At 39.4% G+C, this 14,145-nt stretch overlaps 1 non-coding gene across 1 annotated transcript; it reads left to right on the top strand.

The window, feature by feature from the left end:
• The first annotated feature begins 466 nt into the window (after positions 1–466).
• LOC148553333 (small nucleolar RNA R71) lies at positions 467–574 on the top strand. Its single transcript, XR_015892732.1, has one exon. It is a non-coding gene; the product is annotated as a small nucleolar RNA R71 (small nucleolar RNA).
• Positions 575–14,145: the final 13,571 nt, after the last annotated feature.

Genomic DNA, 14,145 nt, shown 5'->3' on the forward strand with positions numbered 1-14,145 from the left:
CACTTTGATTGTACCCTTGGTTGGGGTAGTCATAGAAGTTATGAGTTGCTGCCACGGTGTTGTCTTCCTGCTGGAGCTGCGGACATTCATCAGTATAATGGCTATAATCAGCACAGATTCCGCAAACTCTTTGTGGGAATAACTGTTGGTTTTGCTGTGCTGGAGAAGGTTGAGCTTGCTGAACTTGTTGTTGATTCAATTGCATTTGCTTCAGCAAGTTGGTCATTTCACAGATACTCTGAGTTAAAGCAGTAGTCTCTCTGCTAGATGATACTTCTGCAACGGCTTTTGCACGGCCTTGTTTCTGCCTGTGATTCCTAGTAGATTCAGCTAAGTCACTGATCAATTGCCATGCCTCATCAGTTATCTTGTACTTTTTCATAGACCCATTGCTAGCACTTTCCAATGTGGTCTTATCTTAGGGCCTCATGCCCTGTGTTACATAGCCGAGTAACACTATCTTGTCAATCATATGGTGGGGGCAAGCTTCCAGAAGATTATTGAAGCGCTCCCAGTACTCATAGAGAGTTTCAGAATCATCCTGTACAATCATGGAAATTTCTTTCCTCAGTTTATCAGTAACTTCAGCTGGAAAGAACTTTTCCAAGAATTCTCTTCTCAGTGTATCCCAGTTGGATACAATTGCTGCTGGTTGAGTGTAGTACCACTCTCTTGCCTTCCCCTCGAGAGAAAACGGGAAAGCTTTCAGCAAAATCGAAGTTTTATCTGCACCATCACGCCTGACAGTAGAACAGGCTGCCTGAAAATCTCTCAGGTGCTTGATACGCTATTGAGCAGGTAAGCCATGAAACATGGGCATCAAATTGAGCAGTGCGGTCTTTATTTCAAAGTCTGTAGCCACCGCTGGGTGATGCGCTTGAAATGGTTGCATTGTAAAATCAGGGGCTCCAGCCTCCTGGATAGTAACTCTCCTAGCTGCTGCCATGTTACCTGCATGTAAAACAACCAAATCAGTAGAACATGGGCTGGTTTCTTTCTCAAGTGATGTTTCAGATCCGCCCTCAGAGAGGACTAACCGACGCCGAGCTTTCCTTATTCGTGAAATAGTTCTTTCAATCTCAGGATCGAATACTAGCAAGCTTGGGTCAGGAAGCGAACGTGTCATCTAACGAAAGAAACAAGCAGCTCATAGTAGCAAAATAGAATAAAATACAAATAAATAAATTCCAATTAATAACTTTAGCACTCTATTGCAACTCCCCGGCAACGGTGCCAAAAATTGATGTTGGCGGAAATTGGCGAGTTAAGAATGATTATAAAATATGCGTTGCAAGTATAGTTCTCAACCAACCAACAATCCGCTTATCAATTTAGAAGGGTGTCACAGAAATTAAAATCAAAATACTGGGAGTATGAATCCCAGGTCGTCTCCCAACGAGTTGCAGACAAGTGTGCTATTTTATTAATCAGATGTTTTCAAAAAGGTTTGAGTTGAATGGAAAAAAATTAAATTAGAAAATTTATATAAATTTAAAAAAAGCCTTGACTGGGAGTTGATTAGCTGGAAGCCCTATTCTTGTTGGAGTACTCTCAAGATTAATTGACAATTGAGGGTTATTATGTTTAGTTGCCCCTTACTAAGTAAGGAAAAGTCAAACGAGTTGGAATGCTGTATCTATCCACAAGTTCCAATCCGTTCTTGGGAGGATTGGTGTTAATGACTAGAGATCAATCCAACAATAAACCCAATTACAATCTTTCTCTTGAGCATCCTAACTCAAGGGTTCCTTTCAATCAACTCCCCATCAAGTTAGGGAACTACTCGCTCATTGTAAATGTAAAATTCATAACATAATAAAGGGAATTAAAGGAAGACATGATAAATAATAATAAAAAAGTTAATTAAAAATAAAAGTGATTCTTGTATTAATAAATGCTAAAATAATCCAACAGTAAAATTAAGTGAATTAAGGAACATGGAAGAGTAAGAGACAAGTAAAGAGAACGAACTAGAATGTCGAAGTCTTGATGAGGCAATAACTCTTCTCAATATTCCAATGCAAAAACAATGAATAAAAACAAATCCTAAAAACTATGAATGTGTAGAGAGAAAACCTAGAAGAGAGGAAAAGTAGATCTGAAAACTAAAATGATTCGGAATGAATGTTGTTATTGGTTTCTGCATGTTCTCTGGCTCTAGTCTGCTTTTCTGGGGCAAAAACTGGGTCAAAATAGGGCCCGAAATCGCCCCCAGCGATTCTGCAGATTATGCAGATCGCGCATGTTACGTGGAGGCGTCATTTAGGCGGACGCGTCATTCGGCGTTTCGCTTTGCCACGCGGACGCGTCGTCCACGCTTCCGCGTCACTTGTGCAGTTTCCAATTCACGCGGCTGCGTCATCCATGCGGCCGCGTCATTGCAATTTCTTCTTCTTCGCGCGGTCGCGTCATCCATGCGGCCGCGTCGCTTCTCGCCGGTCATCTCCTCAATTTCTTGTGTTCTTTCTATTTTTGCAAGCTTCCTTTCTAATCTCTAACTCATTCATGCCCTATAAAGCCTGAAACACTTAACACACAGATCACGGCATCGAATGGAATAAAGGAGAAATAAAATACATAATTAAAAGTCTCTAGGAAGCAAGTTTTCAATCATGCAATAACTTTAGGAAGGAATTATAAATGCATGCTTATTTAATGAATAAGTGGGTAAAGATCATGATAAAACCACATAATTAAACACAATATAAACCATAAAATAGTGGTTTATCAATGACACTCTTGGTATTCTTTTCCAAGGGCAAAGAGAGATGCAAAGGACAGCACTAGAGTTCATAGCTACCTTGACCGAGGTAGTAGATAATTTAGCTTCACTGCACTTCAACACTCAAAGTACCCCCATGGCCACATGTGGAGAATCTAATAAGGAACGTAGCATGAAGGAGAAATTAGAAACTCCAGTGGAAAATGAGAAATGTGATTTTGTATAGGAACAATTGGAGGAAGCCGTAACTGTTGAAGAGGAAGAAGTGGTTGAAGACTTAGGAGATGCTGAACCTCCATGGGAATCTAGAGTTGTAGAGTATTCCTCCACGAAGCTTGAAATTAATATTGAGGACGGTAGTGCAAACCTCCAAAGCATATTCCCTATCAAGAATTGGATGGAATAGATCAAGAGGCAAGCTCCTTTGGTGAGGATGATCATGAATCAAGTGCTCCTAGTGATGAATCTACATCCGCAAATGAACTCCTTGAGTATGAAGAACCTTCTCTGATTAGGTTTTGAGAATGATGTGGAAGTGGAAGTCCTTCGGAAACGATGGACAGAAGTTGAATATGCTTTGTCAAGATCGTTGGAGACTTCTCTACCTTCATTTGAGTGGGTAAAACTTGTCTCTCTTAGTTTTATTGTTCCACTTGAGTGTGGTATTATTGAAACGAATGGCCAACTTAGGAGGCTTTGTGGAATTAAGCATATAAGAGAAGGATGTTTAGTGGTTGGAGTTGCAAATTAAGACTCATCAAGGTTCAGATTTCAAGAGCTAGATGCAAGGGTTGGACTATTGATCAATTGGTTGGATCTAAGAGAAGAGTTTGGTACTTCATTGAGAATTTGGATTGCTTACCACTGATAAACCCCATTTTGAGGGTTTATCTTGTGCTCAATTTAGTGGATTTTATCAACTTATTCCTCACTTATTCATACAATTTGTATAGTTTTAAGATTCCTTCCTAATTTTGTGCTATGATTGAAAACATGCTTCCAAGACCTTAAAATCACTAATTTTAAATCCTCTCTTATTACCATTCGATGCCGTGATATGTTTGTTAAGTGATTTCAGAGATTATAGGGCAGGAATGGCTTAGAGGATGGAAGGGAAGCATGCAAAAGTAGAAGGAACACAAGAAAATGGAGATTTGAGAAGCTGATGCCGACGCGCACGCATGGACGACGCGTGAGCGTGATCGCGCAATACTCCAAGTGACGCGCATGCGTGACATGATGCGTATGCGTGACCACTGCATCTTCAAGGCGACGCGTACGCGTGACGAACGGCACGTGCCTCACTTAGGCAAAATCGCTAGGGGCAATTTCTAAGCTGATTTCTGGCCCAATTTCGAGCCCAATATGCAGATAAGAGGCTGGGAGTGAAGGAGGATGAGGAGAGGACCATTCATACACACTTTAGTTTAGATGTAGAATTCTAGAGAGAGAGGCTCCCTCCTCTCTCTAGATTAGGGTTCTTAGTTTTATTTTCCTTTTAGATCTAGATCTATTTCTTCTTTTGCTTTAATTTTCCTTTTGCTTTTACTTGTTCTAGCATTTTACTTCTTTTGTTAATTCCTTTATTTTGTCAATTTTAGTTTATGAACCCTTTTTGTTGATTTTCATTTCCCTTTTATGCAATTTATGATTTCCATGTCTTTTTTATATTTGCTTTATTTTTTTATTATTGATTTCTTGCTTTTTGATAGTTATAGCTTTTATTATTTCTTACAATCTACCATGCTTTATGTTTATGCCCATTAGGTGTTTGATGAAATGTTTCTTTTAGTCATGAGTTAGATTTTTCTCCTCTTGGCTTAGGTTGAGTAATTGGAGACTCTTGAGTTATCAAATTCTTTTGTTGATTGATAATTGGAAGTTGCTATTTGACTTGAATGCCACTAAAGCTAGTCTTTCACTATGATTTGACTAGGACTTATGAACAAGAGCCAATTCTATCCACTTGACTTTCCTTCATAGTTAGAGGTTAACTAAGTAGGAGCAATGGACAATTGTTGTCACAATTGATGATGATAATGAGGATAGGACTTATAGTTTTCATCCCTTGCCAAGAGCTTTCTTAGTTGTTAGTTTATCTCTTTTGCAATTTAGATTTCTTATTTCTTATTTCAAAAACCCCATAATATACTTTCATAGCCAATAATTGAGGACTTTATTGTAATTCCTAGGGAGAACGACCCGGGATTAATACTCTCGGTTATTTTCATTGGGGTTGAACTAGTGACAACCATATTAAATTTCGATGTGAGAATTTATTGTTGGTTTAGAACTATACTTGCAATGTAAGAATTCTTTGAGAAATTCTATACCGAGAATATCACACATCAAATTTTGGTGCCGTTGTCGGGGAGTTGCAATAGTGTTATGTTGTTGGCTATTGTTGATATGTGAATATTGTGAATAGTTTAATTTTTGCTTTATTTGCTAGTTGTAGAATTTTGTTTCTCTTGTTTCCTATTAGCTTTTGATTTTATTTTATCTTTAAACTATGAATTCTTATCATTTTGGCTATGAATATGGTTACAACTATGTTGTAGGAAATGGGAATTTTAATGGCAACTTGCACCAAGGATGGAACAATCAAAGGTGGGAGGAGCCATATGCTTGTGATCAATCCTCTTGGCAACAACCTCCATCAATGCACTATGAACAAGAGACATTCTATGATGCATATCAATCCAATAGCTATGGTGGACCTCCTTGTGACTACCAACAATTACCACCATATGCCTTTGAGCCATATACTCAATATAGCCCTCAACCACCACACTCACAAGCCTCATACCACCAAACACCTCCATATGATCCTAATCCATATCTACCATGCCAACCACCTTGTTAGCCATATGAACCATACATAGAACCACCGCCATTCCAACCTCAATACCTCCAAGAACCACCTCCTTTCTACTATTACCAAGATGAACCACCTCTAATGTATATGAATTTTCAACCACTAGATGAATTCTACTTTCCACCACAACCCTCCATGGAAGAATATCCATGTCCATCAATCCAAGAGCAATAAGATTGGTGCACGAATTGTGAATCACACTTTTCACAACTCGTACCACTAACCAGCAAGTGCACTGGGTCGTCCAAGTAATACCTCACGTGAGTAAGGGTCGAATCCCACGGAGATTGTTGGTTTGAAGCAATCTATAGTTATCTTGTAAATCTTAGTCAGAAAGTCAATTATGTTTATCAGTTGAATTGCGAATAACCAAGGGAGCATAAATTAAAGGTTACTTGTTATGCAGTAATGGAGAATATGTTGGAGTTTTGGAGATGCTTTGTTTTCTGAATCTCTGCTTTCCTCTGTCTTCTGATTCATGCACGCACGTCCTCCTATGGCAAGCTGTATGTAGGGGGTCACCGTCGTCAATGGCTACATCCCATCCTCTCAGTGAAGAATATGCTCACATGCTCTGTCACAGCATGGCTAATCATCTGTCAGTTCTCGATCATGCTGGAATAGGATTTTTCGTCCTTTTGCATCTGTCACTAATGCCCAACACTCGCGAGTTTGAAGCTCGTCACAGTCATTCGATCATTGAATCCTACTCGGAATACCACAGACAAGGTTTAGACTTTCCGGATTCTCATGAATGCCGCCATCAGTTCTAGCTTATACCACGAAGATTCTAATTAAGAGATCTAAGAGATACTCATTCAATCGGATATAGAACGGAGGTGGTTGTCAGGCACACGTTCATGGTTTGAGGAAGGTGATGAGTGTCACGGATCATCACCTTCATCACAGTTAAGCACGAATGAACATCTTAGATAGGAACAAGCGTGTTTGAATGGAAAACAGAAATACTTGCATTAATTCATCGAGACACAGCAGAGCTCCTCACCCCCAACAATGGAGTTTAGAGACTCATGCCGTCAAAGAGTACAAAGTTCAGATCTAAAATGTCATGGGATGTAAAATAAGTCTCTAAAAGTTGTTTAAATACTAAACTAGTAGCCTAGGTTTACAGAAAATGAGTAAACTCTGATAGATGGTGCAGAGATCCACTTCTGGGGCCCACTTGGTGTGTGCTGGGGCTGAGACTTAAGCAATTCACATGCATAAGGCTGTTTTGGGCGTTCAACACCAGGTTTGGGTCCATTTCTGGCGTTGGACTCCAACTTTTGATCCTTTTTTGGCGCTGGACGCCAGAATTGGGCAGAGAACTGGCGTTGAACGCCAGTTTACGTCATCTATCCTCGTGCAAAGTATGAACTATTATATATTGCTGGAAAGCCCTGGATGTCTACTTTCCAACGCAATTGGAAGCGCGGCATTTCGAGTCTTGTAGCTCCAGAAAATCCACTTCGAGTGCAGGGAGGTCAGAATCTAGCAGCATTAGCAGTCCTTTTTCAGCCTGAATCAGATTTTTGCTTAGCTCCCTCAGTTTCAGCCAGAAAAATACCTGAAATTACAGAAAAACACACAACTCATAGTAAAGTCCAAAAATATAAATTTTTCCTAAAAACTAATAGAATTAAACTAAAAACTAACTAAAATATCCTAAAAACTATATGAAATTAACCCCAAAATGCGTATAAAATATCCGCTCATCAATGATCCTACTTATGTTAGCAAAGTGGAACAAAAATCAAAGGATCGTCTCAAGAAAACAATGGATCAGCTTCAAGCAACCATCCGTCAAAAGATGGACTCATGGGATTCATACCACAAGTAAAACATGTCCACGGATGATTTTAGAGGAACAACCGAAGAGAGGAGTATGAGGGAGATCGTGGAATTTCAACTTGAGAACAAGGGATTGGAGTGTGTTGTGCAACAAGTAGAAAAGATGGAGAGTATTGAACCGCCACATCCTTATCATGATGAACTACCTTCCTATTATGAGCCCTTTCTCCCAACTAATGAACCCTCCTATCCACCTCAAGCCCCAATAGATGACTCTCTCACTTCACTACTCCAAGGGCAAAGCGAGTTGAAAAGGGCAACACTAGAATTTGCAGCTTCCTTGACCGAGTTAGTGAGTCAATTAGCTTCCCAACATTTGGACACTCAAGGAACTCCCATGGTCCCATGCAGAGAATCTAATGGGGAGCGTAGCATGAAGGAGAGACTAGAAAGCCCGGTGGATAATGAGGAATATGACTTTGTATTGGAACAATTGGAGGAAGCTATGATTGTTGAAGAAGAGAAAGAAGTAGTTGAAGACTTAGGAGATGCGGAACCTCCATAGAAACCTAAAGTTATAGAAAACCCCTCCAAGAAGATTGAATTTGATGTTGAGGAGGAAAGTGCACAACATCCAAGGCATGTTCCAAATGAAGAATTGGACGGGATAGAGCAAGAATTGAATTCCCTTGGCAATGAAGATCAAGCATCAAACCATCTTGGTGAAGAATCCTTTAAACTTGAAGAACCTTCTCTGGTGAATTTGAAAGTGTTGTGGAGGTAAACATCTCTCATTCTCCCAATTATGGTTTAAGTAAGGGAAAAGAGTTAGATAAAATTGATGAGCAAAGGATTAAAATTGAGAAATCTTGTGAAATGTGAAAGTCCTTAGAAAAAGAAGTACGGGAGTTAAATACGCTTTGTCAAGATCCTTGGAAGCTTCTATACCTAGGTTGCCATCTACTCCTTCATTTGAGTGGGTAAAACTTATCTCTATTAGCTTTATTATCCCACTTGACTATGGTTTGCTTGAAATGGATGGTCAACTTAGGGCGCTTTGCGGGGTGAAGCGTAAGAGAAGGATGTTTAGTGGTTGGCGTTACAAAATAAGGCTCGTTTTGGTTGACACATCAAAGATGAGGTACAAAGGTTGGACTAGTGCTTAATTGGATAGGTCTAGGAGGAGAGTTTGGTATTTCATTGAGAATTTGGATTGCGTGCCACTCGGTTGGAACAATGATGATAAACTTGAAGATGGGTGTGAAAACAAAGTGTGGGATCCCGGATCACAAGAAGAGGATCAATTTTGGGAGCTCATGGTTTGTGAAGAACTCCATCAAAGCTTAGAGATGTTGACTTTGAACAATGGAGTCTATTGGAAATTCAAGCATTGGTGGATGTTCCAAGATGAATTCAAGCACCAGCCACCTTGATGAAGAGTTCCCCATAAGTCCAACTTAAGGACAATAAATAAAAGTGATAGGTGGGAAACACCCCACCATAGTAAACTCTTTCCATTCTCTTGTATATATAATCAAAGAATAAATTGAGTTGCCATTGTTAGGTAGTTTTCTTCTTTGCATATTCTTATTTTAGTGTTTTGGTTGTTAGTTTCTTTGATTATATTTATGTCTTAAGTTGTAGGCTAGTTGTTTGTGAATTGCATTTTACTTGAAGTGCAAGTTTTGTTTGTTTTGTCTTTGAAAAATTTTCAAAAACTAAAAGACTTTTGTTAAATTTGAATTTATTTTGCTTTAGAGAGTTTATAGGTTAGGAGAGTGATAAACCACTATTTTATGATTCATTTTGTGGTCAATTGAGTGGTTTTTATCAAATCTTTGCTCCCTTATTCATATAATTTGCATGGTTTTACAATTCCTTCCTTATTCTGTGATATATGTGAAAACATGTTTCCTAGGCCTTAAAACTGTTAATTTTAATTATCCTTTATTATCATTCGATGCCATGATCCATGTGTTAAGTATTTTCAGGCTTTATAGGGCAGGAATGGCTTAGACAAAAGAAAGGAAACATGCAAAAGTGGAAGGAACGCGCAAAAATGAAGATTTGAAGAAACTAACAGCGACGCACGCGCATGGACGACACGGACGCGTGTCTCGCGCAAAACACAAGTGACACGTACGCATGACTGACGCGTACGTGTGACAAGGAAAATCTCTAAATGATGTGCACGCGTGAACTACGCGTACGCGTGACAGACGCCACGTGCAGAAAGTTGCAGAATTCGCCCCCAGCAATTTCTGGACCCTTTTTCGGCCCAAATCCAAGCCCAGAAACCCAGAATAGAGGCTAGAGAATGGAGGAATCAAAATCATGGATTCAACATTCATTCATTATTGAAAAGTTTTAGGTTTTAGATGTAGTTTTTAGGGAGAGAGGCTCTCTCCTCTCTCTTAGGTTTTAGGATTAGGATTTCTTCTTCTTCTCCATTCTAGGTTCAATATTCCTTTAATTTAGTTTCTCTTCTACTTTTATTTATTCTAGTATTTTGGTTTATCTATTTCTCTTGTTAATTACTTATGTTGCCAAATTGGTTTATGAACTCTTCATGTTATATTTGAATTTCTATTTAATGCAATTTTAGGTATTTCAGATTTATGATTGCTTTCTTTAATTCATGTTATTGATGCTTTCAATTTGATTTAGATTTCTCTCCTTTTGGCTTTGGTTGAGTAATTGGTGACACTTGAGTTATTAAACTCCTATGTTGATTGATATTTGAAGTTTGTTGGTTGATTTGGATCCCTCTAAAGCTAGTCTTTCCTTAGGAGTTGACTAGGACTTGAGGAATCCCATTGATTAGTACACTTGACTTTCCTTTATTTAGTAAGGGTTAACTAAGTGGGAGCAATAAATAATTCTCATCACAATTGATAAGGATAACTAGGATGGGTTTTCCAGTTTTCATTCTGGTGCACGAAATTGTGATCATCAACAATGGCGCCAAAGACTTGGAGCTCTCAAACGTGAATCACACTTTGTCACAATTCCGCACAACTAACCAGCAAGTGAACTGGGTCGTCCAAGTAATACCTTACGTGAGTAAGGGTCGATCCCACGGAGACTGTCGGCTTGAAGCAAGCTGTGGTCATCTTGTAAATCTCAGTCAGGCAGATTCAAATGGTTATGGAGAAGTGATAATTAAAAGATGAATAAAACATAGAATAAAGATAGAGATACTTATGTAATTCATTGTTAGAAATTTCAGATAAGCGTATGAAGATGCTTTGTTCCTTCTGAACCTCTGCTTTCCTATTGCCTTCTTCCAACCATTCATACTCCCTTCCATGGCAAGCTTTATGTTGGGCATCGCCGTTGTCAATGGCTACTTCCCGTCCTCTCAGTGAAAATGTTCCAAATGCGCTGTCACCGCACGGCTAATCATCTGTCGGTTCTCGATCATGTTGGAATAGGATCCATTGATCCTTTTGTGTCTGTCACACGCCCAACAATCGCGAGTTTGAAGCTCGTCACAGTCATCCCTTCCCAGATCCTACTCAGAATACCACAGACAAGGTTTAGACTTTTCGGATCTCAAGAATGACCGCCAATAATTCTAGCTTATACCACGAAGGTTCCAATCTTAGATGAGAAACCCAAGAGATACGCATTCAAGCCATTGCGAGTAGAACAGAGGTGGTTGTCAGGCACATGTTCATAGGTAAGAATGATGATGTGTGTCACGGATCATCATATTCATCAAGTTGAAGAACGAATGAATATCTTAGAGAAGAAGTAGGCGTGAATTGAATAGAAGAACAATAGTAATTGTATTAATTCAGAAAGAACAGCAGAGCTCCACACCTTAATCTATGGTGTGTAGAAACTCCATCATTGAAAATACATAAGAACAAGGTCTAGGCATGGCCGAATGGCCAGCCTCCCAAAGAGGGTTCAATCATAAAAACATGATTCAAAGATGAAAATACAATAGTAAAAGGCCCTATTTATATAGACTAGTAGCCTTGGGTTACAGAAATAGGTAATTAATGCAGAAAACTTCTTTTGGGCCCACTTGGTGTGTGCTTCGGCTGAGTATTGAAGCTTTCATGTGTAGAGACTTTTCTTGGAGTTAAACGCCAGCTTTTGTGCCAGTTCTGGCGTTTTGACGCCAGAATTCTTAAGCTGACGTGGAATGCCTGTTTGGGCCATCAAATCTCGTACAAAGTATAGACTATTATATATTGCTGGAAAGCCCAGGATGTCTACTTTCCAACCCAATAAAGAGCGCGCCAATGGGGCTTCTGTAGCTCCAGAAAAGCCACTTCGAGTGCAGGGAGGTCAGAATCCAACAGCATTTGCAGTCCTTTTTCAGCCTCTGAATCAGATTTTTGCTCAGGTCCCTCAATTTCAGCCAAAAAATACCTGAAATCACAGAAAAACACACAAACTCATAGTAAAGTCCAGGAATGTGATTTTTATTTAAAAACTAATAAAAACATAATAAAAGCTAACTAAAATATACTAAAAACATACTAAAAACAATGCCAAAAAGCGTATAAATTATCCGCTCATAAGAACACCAAACTTAAATTGTTGCTTGTCCCCAAGCAACTAAAAGTCAAATAGGATAAAAAGAAGAGAATATACAATGAATTCCAAAAACATCTATGAAGATCAGTCTTAATTAGATGAGCGAGGCTTTTAGCTTTTTGCTTCAGAATGATTGGCATCTATAGGAACTCAGAATTCAAATAGTGGTATTGATTCTCCTAGTTAAGTATGTTGATTCTTGAACACAGCTACTTTATGAGTCTTGGCCGTGACCCAAAGCATTTTGTTTTCCAATATTACCACCAGATACATAAATGCCACAGACACATAACTGGGTGAACCTTTTCAGATTGTGACTCAGCTTTGCTACAGTCCCCAATTAAAGGTGTCTAGAGCTCTTAAGCACACTCTTTTTACTTTTGGACCACGACTTTAACCGCTCAGTCTCAAGTTTTCACTTGACACCTTCACGCCACAAGCACATGGTTAAGGACAGCTTGGTTTAGCCGCTTAGGCCAGGATTTTATTCCTGTGGGCCCTCCTATCCATTGATGCTCAAAGCCTTGGATCCTTTTTGTTTTACCCTTGCCTTTTGTTTTTAAGGGCTATTGGCTTTTTTTGCTTGCTTTTTCTTTCTTTTTTTCAAGCTTTTCACTGCTTTTTCTTGCTTCAAGAATCAATTTTATGATTTTTCTGATCATCAAATAACATTTCTCCTTTTTCCATCATTCTTCAAGAGCCAACAATTTTAACATTCATGAATCAACAATATAAAAAATATGCAATGTTCAAGCATTCATTCTAAAAGACAAAAGTATTGCCACCACATCAGAATAATTAAACTGTTTTAAAATTTGAAATTCATGCACTTCTTTTCCTTTTCAATTAAAACACTCTTTATTTAAGAAAGGTGATGGATTCATTTTCATAGCTTTAAGGCATAGACACTTAGACACTAGTGATCATGTAATAAAGAAACAAACATAAATAGACATAAGGCATAATTTTCGAAAAGAATAGAAAATAAAGAACAAGGAAATTAAAGAACTGGTCCACCTTAGTGATGGCGGCTTGTTCTTCCTCTTGAAGATCTTATGGAGTGCTTGAGCTCCTCAATGTCTCTTCCTTGCCTTTGTTGCTCCTCTCTCATAACTCTTTGGTCTTCTCTAATTTCATGGAGGAGGATAGAATGCTCTTGGTGCTCCACCCTTAGTTGTCCCATATTGGAACTCAATTCTGCTAGGGAGGTGTTGATTTGCTCCCAATAGTTTTGTGGAGGAAAATGCATCCCTTGAGGCATCTCAGGGATTTCATGATGAGGATTTTCCTCATGCTCTTGTCCATGAGTGGGATCTCTTGTTTGCTCCATCCTTTTCTTGGTGATGTGCTTGTCCTCATCAATGAGGATGTCTTCCTCTATGTCAATTCCAGCCGAATTGCAAAGGTGACAGATGAGATGAGGGAAGGCTAACCTTGCCAAAGTAGAGGACTTGTCCGCCACCTTGTAAAGTTCTTGGGATATAACCTCATGAACTTCTACTTCCTCTCTAATCATGATGCTATGGATCATGATATCCCGGTCTATAGTAACTTCAGACCGGTTGCTAGTGGGAATGATTGAGCGTTGGATGAACTCCAACCATCCCCTAGCCACGGGTTTGAGGTCATGCCTTCTTAGTTGAACCGGCTTCCCTCTTGAATCTCTCTTCCATTGAGCGCCCTCTTCACAAATGCCTATGAGGATTTGGTCCAACCTTTGTTCAAAGTTGACCCTTCTAGTGTAGGGGTGTGCATCTCCTTGCATGATGGGCAAGTTGAATGCCAACCTTACATTTTCCGGACTGAAATCTAAGCATTTCCCCCGAACCATTGTAAGCCAATTCTTAGGGTCCGGGTTCACACTTTGATCATGGTTCTTGGTGATCCATGCATTGGCATAGAACTCTTGAACCATTAAGATTCCGACTTGTTGAATGGGGTTGGTGAGAACTTCCCAACCTCTTCTTCGAATCTCATGTCGGATCTCCAGATATTCATCCTTTTTGAGTTTGAAAGGGACCTCGGGGATCACCTTCTTCTTGGCGACGACTTCATAGAAGTGGTCTTGATGCACCCTTGAGATGAATCTCTCCATCTCCCATGACTCGGAAGTGGAAGCTTTTGCCTTCCCTTTCCTCTTTCTAGAGGTTTCTCCGGCCTTTAGTGCCATAAATGGTTATGGAAAAACAAAAAGCAATGC

This window comes from Arachis ipaensis, chromosome B7, assembly GCF_059453495.1.
Source record: "Arachis ipaensis isolate K30076 ecotype BB chromosome B7, ASM5945349v1, whole genome shotgun sequence".
Taxonomy (NCBI): Eukaryota; Viridiplantae; Streptophyta; class Magnoliopsida; order Fabales; family Fabaceae; genus Arachis; species Arachis ipaensis.